Source organism: Schistocerca americana, chromosome 7, assembly GCF_021461395.2.
Source record: "Schistocerca americana isolate TAMUIC-IGC-003095 chromosome 7, iqSchAmer2.1, whole genome shotgun sequence".
NCBI classification, from domain to species: domain Eukaryota; kingdom Metazoa; phylum Arthropoda; class Insecta; order Orthoptera; family Acrididae; genus Schistocerca; species Schistocerca americana.
Window position 1 is genome coordinate 54,995,726 of NC_060125.1, and position 15,879 is coordinate 55,011,604.

Genomic DNA, 15,879 nt, shown 5'->3' on the forward strand with positions numbered 1-15,879 from the left:
CCGCCCATCTTAAAAATATCCATAAATTCCACGCCGCGGGAAACCTGTCTCTAACAAGATACGTATTAAAACAATGTCGAGCAGTTCCAGTTGATGTTCTGAGGCACATCCGTTATGCAGCTTTAACTCAAGATATTTTCCCAGACAGGTTAAAATATGCCATAATCAAGCCTCCCTACAAAAAAGGGGACACCACAGATGTCAATAATTACCGGCCAGTATCCTTGCTTACAGCATTTTCAAAAATCGCCGAGAAAGTAATGTCCTCAAGCGTGGTTAGCAATCACAACAGTAAAGGCATACTTAGTAAATCACAGTTTGCATTTCGAAAATGGTGCTCTACTGAGACAGCAATATACAATTTCACTGCCAACATAACAGAGTCTTTAAATAGTAAAATGTCACCAATAGGAATTTTCTGTGATTTATCCAAAGCGATTGATTGTGTGAAGAATGACATCATGTTACAGAAATTACAATTCTATGGTATAAATGGAACAGCATATGAGTGGTTTAAGTCATTTCTATAGAACAGGAAGAAAAAAGTTTCTTTATATGGTTGAAGGTATTCAAGAAAGTTTCCCACTTCATCTAACTGGGGTGAAATTACATTACTTGTTCCACAGGGTTCGATCATGGATCCCCTTCTGTTCTTGATATATGTGAATGACCTCCTTTCTTATCTGAAACGAGAAGCTAAACTGACACTGTTTGCTGATGATACAAGCTTCATTATCAATCCAGTAAAAGAAACTCCAATAGAAAATAATACAAATAATGTCTTTGGAAAAGTTATTGGTTGGTTTTCTGCGAATAGGCTTGCTGTGAATTTTGAAAAAACACAGTACATCCAATTTTCTACTGCAAGGAATACAGTTCCTTCAATAAATATAACATATCAATAGAAGTCAGTAGCCAAGGTGGAGTATTCAAAGTTTTTGGGTGTGCCTGTAGACGAGAATCTTAATTGGAAAATTCAGTTTTTGGATCTCCTAAAGCGACTACGTTCAGCAACTTTTGCTATCAGAATAATTTGCTAATTTTGAGGATATAGAAACCAGCAAGCTCACATACTTTGCATGCTTTCACTCTCTGATATCATACAGAATAATATTTTGGGGTAACTCAACACTTAGGCACAAAGCATTCATTGCTCAAAAGAAAATGGTTAGAATAATGTGTGGGGCTCATAGTCGCACACCTTGTAGGCATCTGTATAAAAGGTTAGGAATTCTTACAACAACCTCACAGTACAATTACTCAGTAATGAAATTTGTTCTCAACAACATGGACCAGTGACATTCATGATTATAATACCAGAAGAAGGAAAGAGTTACGCTATCCTCTAGTTAACCTATCTTTGGCATTGAAAGGGGTAAAACATGCTGTTGTAAAACTTTTCGGTAAATTACTAGGTAAAATATAATGTCTGACAGACATCAGCAATAGTTTCAAAAATAAATTGAAATCGTATCTCCTTGACAACTCCTTCTGTACCATAGATGAATTCTTGAATAGGAATAAATAAATCTATGGGTATAATATATGCATTTTGTGCCATTTAAGTGAATGGGGTACGTAACAAAAATTTTAAGCTTAAAAAGAAACCCTTGATTCATGTGTGTATTTCTTACGCACTTGACACGTTCCACATCATAAAGGTTACCGTGAGATTAATTAATGGAACACCTAACTAACTAACTAACTATATGGCAACATTGGATATCGGTGACACTACAGTATTTTTGTTAGTAGCTAGTTTCGTAATGGAAAAAAAGGTATTAGCATTTGCAGAAAAAATGGAAACAGAGCAGCAGGGCGACATTTCGACCCTCCACCAACAGAAAAAAAACGATTTGTGAGTGGAGGGCTAGTAAAGAAGAACTGAAAAAAATGATGACTAAATGCGTATAGGACTGAATGCAAAATGACCAACACTACAATATGAAGTATTGAAATGGGATCAAGAACACCGCTAAATGGCATTGGAATGAACACAAAAACGATTGTTAGAGTAGATACACTAAACAGCTGCTTATAGTAAGCAATCTTTATTTACGACAGACTGTTTCGGCTTAATCGGAATTTTCAAGTACGTCTAGATTGAAGTGACGACCATATTGCGTCGTTAGTGGACTGTTTTGTAACTGTCACTGCTTTAATAAGATACTAAATAGTGCCAAGATGTTGAAATTAAGTGTTAGTTACGACGTGACAGCAGTCTACAGAGCTGGCTGCTTTTCCGGCTAGACTTACTTCACAATTGCAACCTCTTGATGTCTCGATAAATAAACCATTTAAAGTGTATATTGGAGAGGAGTGGAACAAATGGATGATCGATGAAACCCATCATGAATTCACACCGTAGGAAGTTTTAAAACGACGTACAATCCAACAAGTGTGTCAGTGGATAAAAGAGTTGCAGAGAAGACATTATTGTTAAATCTTTCAAGAAGTAACGCTCTCGATGGCAATGAAGACCATCTTATATATGAAGAGGACAACGATGACGACAAAGAGGAAGAGGAAGAGGAAGAAGAAGAAGAAGAAGAGGAGGAAGAAGAAAGTTCAGATGACGATTTTCGGGGATTTAAAATGTCACTTCGATTTTATAAACTACGAATTTTTATTAGTCTGGCTGTGCAAACTAATAATATTGCATTTTATAGTCCTTAAAATACTGTCTATCATTTCACGTCATTACATCTTCGTCGACTTCGGGCCCACTGTCGCCATTCATTTCGTTTGAGTGAAAGCAGCTGCCAAACAAGCAGTCAGTCTTATAAATACGAAGAGAAGAATTCAGCCGCGGTGGAGCCCACCGTCACAATGGAAGTCGCACCACAGTAGCCAGAGTGTACCTTGAAAACAGTCGACTGCTGCCAGCTACTCCTGTGTTCGTGAACTCTACCAATGACGTAACAACCATTCCGGCGAACTCTTGTTTCGCGCCTCGCTCAACTAACTTACGTGCGAAGGCTACAGAGCCTTCTCGAGAAAGCAGATATCTGGGAACAAGCAACAGGGTAATTTCTTATTAATGAAACGATTAAACTTCGAGAGAATCTAAAGTCTCGATAAACTTTCGCTCGTCTCGGAGTAGACTTGGGCAACTATATTTCGACTTTCAAGAGCGCGTGGAAGACATAAAACGCATTCTATATCGATAGAGTCACTGTACGCGAAATGAGACTGCTTGGATTTACGGACGAGACCTGTCACCTTTCTATCGGATTATATTATAAATTTCAGTGTCTTGGTCACGTGCTACTTCACTAACATTTATTAACAGTTTCAGCTCTGCTGCCATCATCAGATATAGCTTTACAGCAGCGACATGCAGTTGTGTAGCCAATACACTGTCTACACACCTCCATGTCATTGCTGTATTCATTAGATATGATGATGTCTGCAAAGAAGAAGACGGGAATCAGTTTCCATCAGTACATTGACTGTGTGCCTGCCTATTACTGCTGTAATCATTACGATACGATATTGTTATTCCGAATTACGATGCAATGTGGATGTCCAAAGGAACAGGCAGTGCGGCGACTACAGCCGTTATGAGGTACATTAAATGTATTCGCAATTGCGAATATGGGCAATGATCAGCTGTATAATGAAATGACGACACTGAAAAGATTTGTGCTGGACCGGTAGTCTAACCCCCGCCTTCCGCGAGCGGTCGCCTTAACGTTAGGCCACCCGTACATGACCCCGACCAGACTCGAACTTCCGTATGTCGTCATCCCTGTGTCTACAAATTCTCGTGTATCCATTGTGTATACTCCCGTACAGGGTGCTTTAGACACGTGGTTGAAGACATATGGAAGTTTAGGCGTGGCCGCGAGTCGTGCTCGGTTAGCCTAATAGTTCGCCGGCACGGCAGATCAGCGTGTTCGGTCAGAGGGTTAGCTACCAAAAAAATCAATTGGCTCTGAGCACTATGGGACTTAACATCTGAAGTCATCAGTTCCCTAGAACTTAGAACTACTTAAACCTAACTAACCTAAGGACATCACACACATCCATGCCGAGGCAGGATTAGAACCTGCGACCGTAGCGGCAGCGCGGTTCCCGACTGAAGCGCCTAGAACCGCTCGGCCACAGCCGCCAGCTGCTTAGCTACCCTCTGTAATAAAAAACTGAGTCAACAGCTCAGCACTGAACTTGAACGGGTATCATGGGACATCCGCACCGAACAAATGCAACGAACAAAATCGAAAAAAAAAAATGCGAGTTTCGATTCCCGGTCTGGCACCCGGCACAAATTTTCGTTGTCTTCATTCTATTATACAGCTGATGGTTGTCCATATTCGCAATTGCGAATATATTTCATACTGCAATCGTTAGATCTTATCTACATCTACATCTACATGGATACTCTGCAAATCACATTTAAGTGCCTGGCAGAGGGTTCATCGAACTACCTTCACAATTCTCTATTATTCCAATCTCGTATAGCGCGCGGAAAGAATGAACACCTATATCTTTCCGTACGAGCTCTGATTTCCCTTATTTTATCGTGGTGATCGTTCCTCTCTACGTAGGTCGGCGTCAACAAAATATTTTCGCATTCGGAGGAGAAAGTTGGTGATTGGAATTTCGTGACAAGAATCCGTCGCAACGAAAAACGCCTTTCTTTTAATGATTTCCAGCCCAAATCCTGTATCGTTTCTGTGACACTCTCTCCCATATTTCGCGATACTACAATATGTGGTGCCTTTCTTTGAACTTTTTCGATGTACTCCGTCAGTCCTATCTGGTAAGGATCCCACACCGCGCAGCTGTATTCTAAAAGAGGACGGAGAAGCGTAGTGTAGGCAGTCTCCTTAATAGGTCTGTTACATTTTCTAACTGTCCTGCCAATAAAACGCAGCCTTTGGTTAGCCTTCCCCACAACATTTTCTATGTGTTCTTTCCAGTTTAAGTTGCAATACCTAGGTATTTAGTTGAATTTACGGCTTTTAGATCAGACTGATTTATCGTGTAACCGAAGTTTAACGGATTCCTTTTAGCACTCATGTGGATGACCTTACACTTTTAGTTATTTAGGGTCAACTGCCACTTTTCGCACCATTCAGATATTTTTTCTAAATCGTTTTGCAGTTTGTTTTGATCTTCTGATGACTTTATTAGTCGATAAACGACACCGTCATCTGCAAACAGCCTAAGACTGCTGCTCAGATTGTCTCCCAAATCGTTTATATAGATAAGGAAGAGCAAAGGGCCTACAACACTGCCTTGGGGAACGCCTGAAATCACTTCAGTTTTATTCGATGCCTTTCCGTCAATTACTACGAACTGTGACCTCTCTGACAGGAAATCGCAAATCCAGTCACATAACTGAACGATATTCCATAAGCACGCAATTTCACTACGATGATGGTTGCAAAGACGAAACCGATAGTAAAATTTTAGTAAAGTACTATGTGAGCAAGACATTCACTTTCGTAATCTAATCCAAATCATAGTTATTCGGCATGTAGTCCAGAAATGAGATTAGTAGTAAAAGGAATCAAGTTCAAGACGAGTGGATCTGGAGGAAATGTCGATGGGCTCACCCTACTTGGACACCGAGTTTTCTGTTAGTCCTTCTCGCCGGTAAGTGTAGTTTGCTTTAGGCAGTCGTGCGGCTCGGACGTCTGTTTACGTCCCTGCCACGGTGCTTCGGCGTAAGCGGTTGTTTACTTCGTGTTAGCCTTCGCTAGTGTTTGCACTTTCGAACTAGAATGGCTCATTCATGCCGACAATCTACTATCAAGATCAGCTTTAATAATGAATTTGCTCGACCGAAGGCATTTCAAGTAAAACGATTTATATGTGAAGAAATTAAAACTGAACCACAAGATATGGTTGGCATCCACTTCTCTATCACAAGCAGTGTGGTCTACGTCAAACTGATCAACGACACAGTGTTCAAATACTACTATGGGACTTAACATCTGAGGTCACCAGTCACCTAGAACTTAGAACTACTTAAATCTGACTAACCTCAGGACATCACACACATCCATGCCCGAGGCAGGATTCGAACATGCGATGGTAGCGGTCGCGTGGTTCCAGGCAACACGACACGGTGTGTAACAAGATCGTACGCGACCATAAAGACGGACTTAAATTTAAACATTCAGACGGACATGTCGGAACGGTAGCTACTGATCACAGATGACTTGGATTGAGACCTGTGAGAGTATTTGAGCTACCATTGGAGGTTTCGGCTGAAATCGTGGTTAACGCGCTACAACCCTATGGTCGGGTACTTAGTCACATAGCAGAAAAATGGACAACCTTTACCACGTACCCGGTACTTAATGCTGTGCGACAAATACAGATCGAGCTGTCAAAACATGTGTCGTATTATGTCACAATTGGAGAGTGCAGAGCGATAGTCATTTATGACAGTCAGCCGAAAACTTGCTCCGGTTGTGGTCAAGATGGCCACGTTCGCTCAGTGTGTCTCCAATTGTACAAGTACCGACAAGTGAATCTGTCGCAACACCTGTGGCGGCGCCTCTCCCTTTCACACATGCAAATGTGTTCCGGAAGGACGCCCCACTGAACCGTGACAGCGCCCAACAGCTGGTCAGGCCAGTCGAAAAGCCGACGACGGCGGATGACGACACGAGCATGGTGACGGCAGCGTCTTCCACCACCGTTCAGCACCGACCTATACCACCAATACAGAGGTCGGGTGAGCGAGACAGTCGAATAGTGCCAACGGCTGCCTTCGCGTCCAACTACAGTGGTGACAGAGACGACATTCGCCCACATTCGGATACGGGAACGCACACGCGTAAGCGGCGGTCTCCGAAATGGCGCAAGAAACGACGTCTAACCCCATCGGACGACTCCTTAATATCTTTATTAAAAATGAAACTCCTCCAGCTGTACTTAAGATTTCATATTTATTTGGCTACTAGTTTCGACGTTGCGTCAACGCCATCTTCAGGCCCGTACACTTTGATGACATCAATTGTGTGTGGCTGAGTACTGGAAGTCCGCGGTGAGACCAAGACGTGCTCCACATGGATTCATGCTGCAAAGACGAAACCAGTAGTAAAATTTCAGTAAAATACTATGTGACCAAGACATAATCTAATCCAAGTCACAGTACTTAGGGATGTAGACCAGAAATGAGATTAGTAGCAAAAGGAATCAAGTTCAAGAGAAATGGATCTGTCGAAAATGCCGATGCGCTCACCCTACTTGGACACCGAGAGTATTCTGTTACTCCATCTCGCCCAATAACTACACTGCGGAACAGAATTAAAGGATCGCTTTTCCGAAAAACCGTAATTCTCACCCATTGGTACGTTTCAGTTTGAAATTTGGCTCAAAGGTGCGTACAACCGTTCTCTGTAACGGTAAAAATGTGTGGCGCCCTGCGACGAACCCACGTGCTCGACGGCATTTCTAAAAGCAAGGTGTCAAGACGTGCGAAGACAAAGTCACAGTTCACAAGTCCACGTGACGTGTAAGGTGGGCTAATGGTGTCACACTGGCACCGCAGTCCTGTGAAACGCCACCGTCGATGAGTCACACGGTGGGAAGGTCGTCACAGCCCTTCTTACTCGCATTTCACCCCACTTTTGACGCTTCTGGGGTGGAGGTTAGAACCGCCACGCCAGCATTGAAATCACGTGGTTTTCTTATGAGTGGCAGAAGAAAACATTACAGACACCGCTGCTCAGAATAGACACGAAAAGACCTCCGGGGGTGGCATAAACGACCTGAATGGAACCACCCCTTTCCCTGGGCCGTTGATTTCCACACATTTTGCAGGCGAGGACGACACTCCGCGGTGCGATGACCAACAGTAAGACACTCTTCACGATCTTTGATTCTGCTGACAGCCTTTGGCGTTTCAGACTTTCTCTAGGGACGCTGTGAGGCTGCTTCATCATCGAACATGATCGTTTTCGACCGCGAAATGTGTGGGAACCAATGCCCTAGGGAACAGGGTGGTTTCATTGACGCCCCCCCCCCTTCCAGCGGCCTTTTCGTGCCGACTTTGAGCGGTGGTTTGTACGGAATGTTTTCCTCGTCCACTCATAGGAGAACTACGGTTCTAAACTCCATCGCAGATGCATCAAAATACGTTCAAAATGGTTCAAATGGCTCTGAGCACTATGGGACTTAACTTCTGCGGTCATCAGTCCCCTAGAACTTAGAACTACTTAAATCTAACTAACCTAAGGACATCACACACATCCATGCCTGAGGCAGGATTCGAACCTGCGACCGTAGCGGTCACGCGGTTCCAGACTGAAGCGCCTAGAACCGCACGGCCACACCGGCCGGCGCATCAAAATAGGGAGTGAAATCTGGGAAAGTGGGGCTGTGACGGCCTCCCATCATGTGACACGTCCACGATGGCGTTGGGCAGAATTGTGATGACGTTTGGGGGCCGTGTGACGTCATTAACCCACCTTACACGTTGCATGAGCTGGTGACCTGTGGCTTTTCTTTTCTGATGTGACGAAACTTTTGCATCATTACAGAGGAAGGTTGTACACATCTTCGAGCCAAATTTAAAATTTAAGCGTCACAACCGGTGGGAATTACGGAGTTTCCAAGAAATAATCCTTTAATTCTTTTGCGCCCTGTATATCAAAATACGCGTTCTTTATACTCTGTCGTGTTTGAGCCGGCAACTGTGTTTCCTCTTAATTTATCTAATTGTGTAGAAAAATAGACGTTTATTCTTCATTAGAATCTCCAGGTATTGAGAAGACAACTTCGTAAAAATGACGCACATGATTGGACAGAGCGCCGCGCCGGATTAGCCGAGCGGTCTGAGGCACTGCTGTCATGGACTGTGCGGCTACTCCCGGCGGAGGTTCGAGTCCTCCCTCGAGCATGGGTTTGTGTTTTTGTCCTTAGGATGATTTAGGTTACGTAGTGTGTAAGCTTAGGGACTGATGACCTTCGCAGTTAAGTCCCATAATATTTCACACACATTTTTGAACTGGACAGAGCGTCTCAGCGAGTTTCGATACGTGAACCGCGCCGTGGCGCAGGTGCAGAGCGCACAACTAGGGGTCAGGCTCGTCACGACATCCAGACAAATCATCCGCTCCGTATCGTATCGTATCGCCACGGCGAGTGAGTTTGCGTGTGCACATTGGCAAGTCAGTGAAGAGATTTACGCAGCGGGCCACTGCCGCTGCACTTACCTGCGCAACAGCAACAGCAACTTCAATTAACTGTAAGCGCGTATTGACGTTTGGAACGTCACAGTTGGTGCCCATCAATAGACAACCTGTTGCTGATGGCGTAATAGTACGTTAAAGACAATAAGCAAATCAACCGTCCAGTGGTACATGGATGCGTTATTTGACTTTATTCACCGCAGACTGGCTTCGCATTTTTAGTGCTATTTTGCCCTGCAGTGAAATACAGATTTATGTAATTTAGCAGCCGGAGTGGCCGTGCGGTTCTAGGCGCCACAGTGTGGAACCGAGCGACCGCTACGGTCGCAGGTTCGAATCCTGCCTCGGGCATGGATGTGTGTGATGTCCCTAGGTTAGTTAGGTTTAATTAGTTCTAAGTTCTAGGCGACTGATGACCTCAGAAGTTAGGTCGCATAGTGCTCAGAGCCATTTGAACCATGTAATTTAAATCGCGAGGTTGTAATTCAGCACTAATTACAAGTAGATGATAATAGACTAGCAAACTAACTGTTCGTCGTCAGAAGTGAAGATTGTATCCGACCTACCTCAAGGTTAGTTTGATGACTGTTATAATACACAGGCTGTATGACAAATATCAGCACAACTTGACACAGGCGAAAGTGTACGGCAATACAAGCTTAACCATCCCAGCAGACATGTGTCCAACCAGCTGTGAGGTAACTGCTATGGTGTGGTTGCGATCTGCCTCTGATGTCAGTAGCAAATATCGTGGTGGTTAGTAAAAACTAGTGACGCTCCACCCCCTGGTTCTTTAAGTAAGCGAAATTTCACATACAACGCAGCTACAAACGATAACGTTGGAAGGTGAAGAAGTAAATTAAAATCTGTCCGGGGGGGGGGGGGGGGGGGGTCGGTACTCGAACCTGGGTCTTCTTATTTCCTACCACCACAATATTATGGTCAACATAGCTGCACGAACTACCCAAGTCAAATACCCTCCGCATCACAAACTCCAATTCACATCTTCCCCTATATTGTCACTATTACTAGCGCTCACCGACATTGGAATAGCACCCCTGCATTGAACGTAATTTAAAATCTATTCGATCACATGTAGAACAGCACTTCCCTATTACGTCCAATCCTGGAGTGCTATTCCAATGTCGGAGAGCCCTGGTAAAAATGACAATTTAAGGGGAGAGTTTGTGTTGAGGAGGGTATTGGACTTCAGTAGTACGTGCAGCTATGTTGACCACAATGCTATGGTGGTGTAATGGTCAGCGTATTTGCCAACTAACCAAGAAGACTGGGGTTCGAGTCCCCACCGCAGCACAAATTTTAATTCATTTCTTCAGGTTCCAACGTTATCGTAGATAAATTAGAGACTTAAATGTCTCAGGGAAAATTTAATTTAAGCAGCTACAAACGTCTGATGACTAAATTTATTTTCAGACACAGGATAAATATGCTCGCAGGAATTTGTGCACCACTTCAAGAGGAGCTAGTTTTTCACGCACCTCATTTGTCACCCATCTGAGTGTTTATGACGTCATATCTCCTGAACTAAGTGTCGTACAATGATAAATTATACTCTGCCGGAGAAAAAATGCAACATCCACAAGAAGTTCAAGGTCATTTTATGCACAAGTGATATGAAAGGTAGTTCATCACTGTAGGCGTACACCACAACAAATTCAGACCAAATGAAACACACACGTCGCAGTGAAGTATGGCGAAACAGTCACAGCAATACACAGTGTACTGGCGGCAACACAGGCGTGTGTTCTGGAATTCAAACGGTGATGAACGGTGCGGTATGACATCCTGAGACAGATTATCCCAAGCAGATTGCATCTTTTGTTGCAATTCGGCAATACTCACAGGCTCTGGAGAAGGGATGACTTCGTGCTTCATACTTGTTCAATTGACGAAGGATCTGGTGATCTTGCTAACCAGTGCAGTCGTTGTACACTACGAAGAGTACGTTGCCTAGCAGCAGCCGTATATGGACGTGCATTGTTCTGCTGGAAAAGGACATCTCCTTCCTATCGAAGAAACGGCAGTACGACGCGGGTGCAATGCGAAGCTCGGAGTGCTCCAGTCTGGTGCGCCCAAGGAGAGTGCGCTCAGGAATAGGCCGCTCAGCAGGCCTACGCACTACACGTGTACGTTCATCAATCGCATACAGGCAGAACCTGCTCACTCCACTACACACGACAGAGCACCATTCCTCTCTCTAGCCAACTCTTTCACACCATCAGAGCAGCCGTGCCCGGCGATGTCGTGGTGTCGGTGGCTGCCTGGCCAGAGGCATACGTGATCTTCGTTCTGCTGCAAGTAGACGGTTGCCAATGGTCCTCGGTGAAACAGCAGGTGTAAGATGTGCCCGAATTTCTTCTCTAACTGACGATGGGTCGGCTATCGCCGCGTGAACGGTGCGTCGATCTTGACGTGCGTCTGTACTACGCAGTCATCTGGAATCTGGTCTACAAGTATGAGGATGTTACGCAGACCACTGCTGAAAGCAATGACACACCACAGACACACCGCGCGCAAAATGTGCAGCAGTGCATCGATGCGTCCATACACCTTCCCGCACGCACACAACGGTACCCTATTGAAATGGCTCAAGCTGCTGGAGAGAAGTACGTCGAACGAATGTTGTAATCACTGTTTACATCTAAACTCTGCACAGGTGCGGCCCGCAGAGAACAAACAGAGACTGCGTAAACGACCCTCCTGAGCGCCATCTGACGGCCCATGGTAGTGATAAGTGAGTCACTAACACTACAGCCCCTCAGTATACACATATTATACCAGCGTGCCACTGAACACAGTTCTAGACAGTGTCGCATCCTTTTCCGACTGTTTAAATTCGGAGCTACATTCGGCGATGTATGTGGATATTCTGTGCAAAGTGTGTTGCGTGTAGAGTTAGTAGTTAAGAAGTAAGTTTTACTGCACGAACAGCGGAAATGCAGTAAGCGATACTCTCTTTTTCGTTAATTATTGTCGGGGGTGGTGTCAGGGAGAATAAAATTTTGAAATGGTTTGAGATTGTGCGTAAAGTGAATGCCAACGATGTTCCTACACCGTATTAGGAGTTTTGCTATTTGGGGAGTAAAATAACTGATGATGGTCGAAGTAGAGAGGATATAAAACGTAGACTGGCAACGGCAAGGAAAGCGTTTCTAAAGAAGAGAAATTTGTTAACATCGAGTGTTGATTTACGTGTTAGGAAGTCGTTTCTGAAAGTATTTGTATGGAGTGTAGCCTTGTATGGAAGTGAAACATGGACGATAAATAGTTTGGACAAGAAGAGAATAGAAGCTTTCGAAATGTGGTGCTACAGAAGAATGCTGATGATTAGATGGGTAGATCACATAACTAATGAGGAGGTATTGAATAGAATTGGGCAGAAGAGGAGTTTGTGGCGCGACTTGACTAGAAGAAGGGATCGGTTGGTAGGACATATTCCGAGGCATCAAGGGATCACCAATTTAGTACTGGAGGGCAGCGTGGAGGGTAAAAATCGTAGAGGGAGACCAAGAGATGAGTACACTAAGCAGATTCAGAAGGATGTAGGCTGCAGTAGGTACTGGGAGATGAAGAAGCTTGCACAGGATAGAGTAGCATGGAGAGCTGCATCAAACCAGTCTCTGGACTGAAGACCACAACAACAACAACAATTAGGCACAGTAGAGTTTTATGTTTTTGGTGGTTCCACACTTTTCTCCATCTCCTGTCTACAGATTTCACGTACTGTGTAAAGAAAAATACTTGTAAAAATTACACTCACAAGCAGCGTGATTAAGGATGGATGCTTCACTGAAGAGTGAACACACTTGTCGGCATGGTGAGAGAAACATCTTATCGCGTCCAGCTTCTGTTACGTAGTCGGACCTTACACTGGTCGTCCGAGTGTCAGTAGAGTGCAGCAAGCAGGATGGGGGTAGACGCACGGTACCGGCAACTGTGCTTGCCGCGTTCAGACCCCATCTCCACATCTGTCTGCGTGGGTGGTGGCTGTGCTTCAGTCATCTTGTTGCCTCATTTGGACTAGCGCTGACAGGCTGTCGACATCGTTAGGTTGCTACTCATCTGCAGCTGAATCAGTTACCTGAATATGTTGACCATTAAACAAAATGGTTCAAATGGCTCTGAGTACTATGGGACTTAACTGATGAGGTCTTCAGTCCCCTAGAACTTAGAACTACTTAAACCTAACTAACCTAAGGACATCAGACACATCCATGTCGGAGGCAGGATTCGAACCTGCGATTCTAGCGGTAGCGCGGTTCCAGACTGTAGCGCCTAGAACCGCTTTTTTTTCCCTTTTTTTTTTTTTTTTCTTCTATCAACTGAGCTACCTTTGTTTTTTTTTTTTTTTTTAAATCAAATTTCTTTTTCTTTTAAGAACAAATTTGTGAGGAATAAATAAGGAAAAGTTTTTTTTTTCGGAAGAAAACAAAGACTCCGATTATACTGGTTACTCCTTCCAGTAAACAAAAATGAGTCTCCTTCGTCTTGTTGGCGAAGAAGCAATCCTTTGGAACAAAAAAAGTTTCTCAAAGCCAAAATCAAATTTCTTTTTCCTTTAACAACGAACTATGAGGAAGAAATAAGGAAAAGCTTTTTAAGTCGTCATGCGACTTGTAGTTAAAGTCTAGTTCTTACAGGAGCTCCTGAAGTGTATCCGCCTACAGCATGCCAGCTCGTCCAAACGTGTCTTCTCATGGCGTAGGCGTGAGTTCTGGGTAGCAGATCTATTCAGTTCGGTTCGTTTTATACAGTTTTCAGCTTCTCAGGGCTTGGACGTTCCAGCTACTAGGTGGGTCATCGAAAGTGCTCCGTAAGAAATTAGAAAAATATTGTTTATAGCGTGGGTTGCGTACCAGGACGCAGTGTCGTTCGTTGAGATAAGTCCAATATCCTAGCGTAGACTTGTAGCCCGAAGTAAAAAGATAGCGGATCGTGTGGCCACAGATCCAATTCACAGAGTTAGTTTTGGCGGAGGGGTAGAAAGTCTTATCGGGGTACAAAAGCATGTGGACGTCGAACTGAGCCGGTGTCTGGCGAGTAAGAAACGCCAAAATTCGCCGCGCAAGTATCCAGACGTCTAGCGCTGTGCCACAGTGGAACCGGTGGACATCCGTGTCATCCACGCCACAGTGGGTGCAGAGGGATGAATCGGCGAGATGGATGCGGTGCAGACGATCTCGGTTAACTTGTTTGCCATTCACGGTGATGTACCACGCTGATTGAACGTCTGATTCGAGAAAACGCGCATGGATCGCCTTCCATATGTGTCTCCACACGTACTGTGGATACTTACGTTCGATGGGGTTGGACGGGCGGCACTGTTGTAACAATTCGGAGACTGTTTTCGTGAGGTACAAACGTGTAAGTGGTAAGGACCGGTAGATATAACTGAACTCCAGGAAAAATCGTTGGATGTAATAAAAGGGGGTTGGAATGGTCGATATCAGTACTGGGGCGGACAAGGAGGTCGGTGCAAAGTTGTGAAGCAGGAGGCTAGTAAGGCTCTGCGGGCAACGATGCCAAAGTTTGAGTTGGGAGCTGACGTATAGTGCCTTGACACGAGTCGGCACGTGGATGAGTCCCACCCCGCCACGATCTCGTGGCAGTGCAAGGGATTCATACTGCACCTTGAATAACATCCCCGAGCTGACGAAGGAGCCGAAAGCCATCAACAGTCGTCGCGCCAGGGGATTTGGGACTGGTAGTACTTGAGCCACGTGTGGTATACGGGAAGCATGATACATGTTCACGTATTGCGCGCGTTGGATAACGTCGAGAGCTCGTAGCCGGTGATCCGCGAGATTTGCTCTGATAGTCTGTAGCAAGCGTCTATCATTGATAGCCGCTGAGCGGCGCAGGTCTGCTGTGAAATCAAGTCCAAGACACCGTATGGTGGCGGCGACACTAAGGGGGGCAGCGCATCTCTCCGGCAAGCCCTCACCAATGAGCAGGACCTTGGATTTTGACACGTTGAGGCAGCTCCCCGACGCTTCGCCGTAAGTCGCCACCCATGTCAGTGCTGCTCGTACTTCATCTTCACTGCGCAGATATAGTACTATGTCGTCGGCGTAGGCTGTACAACAAAAACGGTGGCCTTGCACAGCCATGCCTTCCAAACGTTGGCGCATGCCCTGGAGCAGGGGTTCCAAGGCGAAAGCATACAAAATTGTGGAAAGAGGGCATCCTTGCCGTACAGATCGTGCGATGACCAGGGACGGTGTAAGACGACCATTGTACATGATTTTAGAGGTTGCACTGCTCAACAGGCGCATAACCACTGTTACAATACCGCCAGGTAAACCCATATGCTGAAGAACTGTCCGTAAATAGAAGTGGTCAACACGGTCGAAAGCCTGGCTAAAGTCCAGTGAAGCCAAGGCGCCAGGGAGACGCTGATGATGCGCTAATGCTATCATGTCTCTGTAACGGCAAAGGGCCGTACGGATGTTGTTGTCGCCTCTTAGGGAAGTCTGGTCGCAGGATGTGACGTAACGTGCGACCTTCTTGAGTCGCGATGCCAGTAGCCGTGTGAATATTTTCATGTCGCTGTTGAGCAAAGTAATTGGTCGATAGTCCTGGACCCTCGATAACCCGCGCGGTTTGTGGACGGGGATAATAATTCCTTCTAGAAAGGCGCTCGGGACAACTGTCCTCGGTGACATCAGCTCTTGTGCGATTGCCGTCCACGTGGAAGCCAACA

The 15,879-nt window shown here is 45.1% G+C and overlaps 1 protein-coding gene across 1 annotated transcript in view; it reads right to left on the minus strand.

Moving 5' to 3' along the window:
• The window catches only part of LOC124622695, a gene marked incomplete at its 5' end in the record, with an annotated part of 712,404 nt that overhangs the window by 346,946 nt on the left and 349,579 nt on the right, over positions 1-15,879 (minus strand). The window lies entirely within an intron of this gene.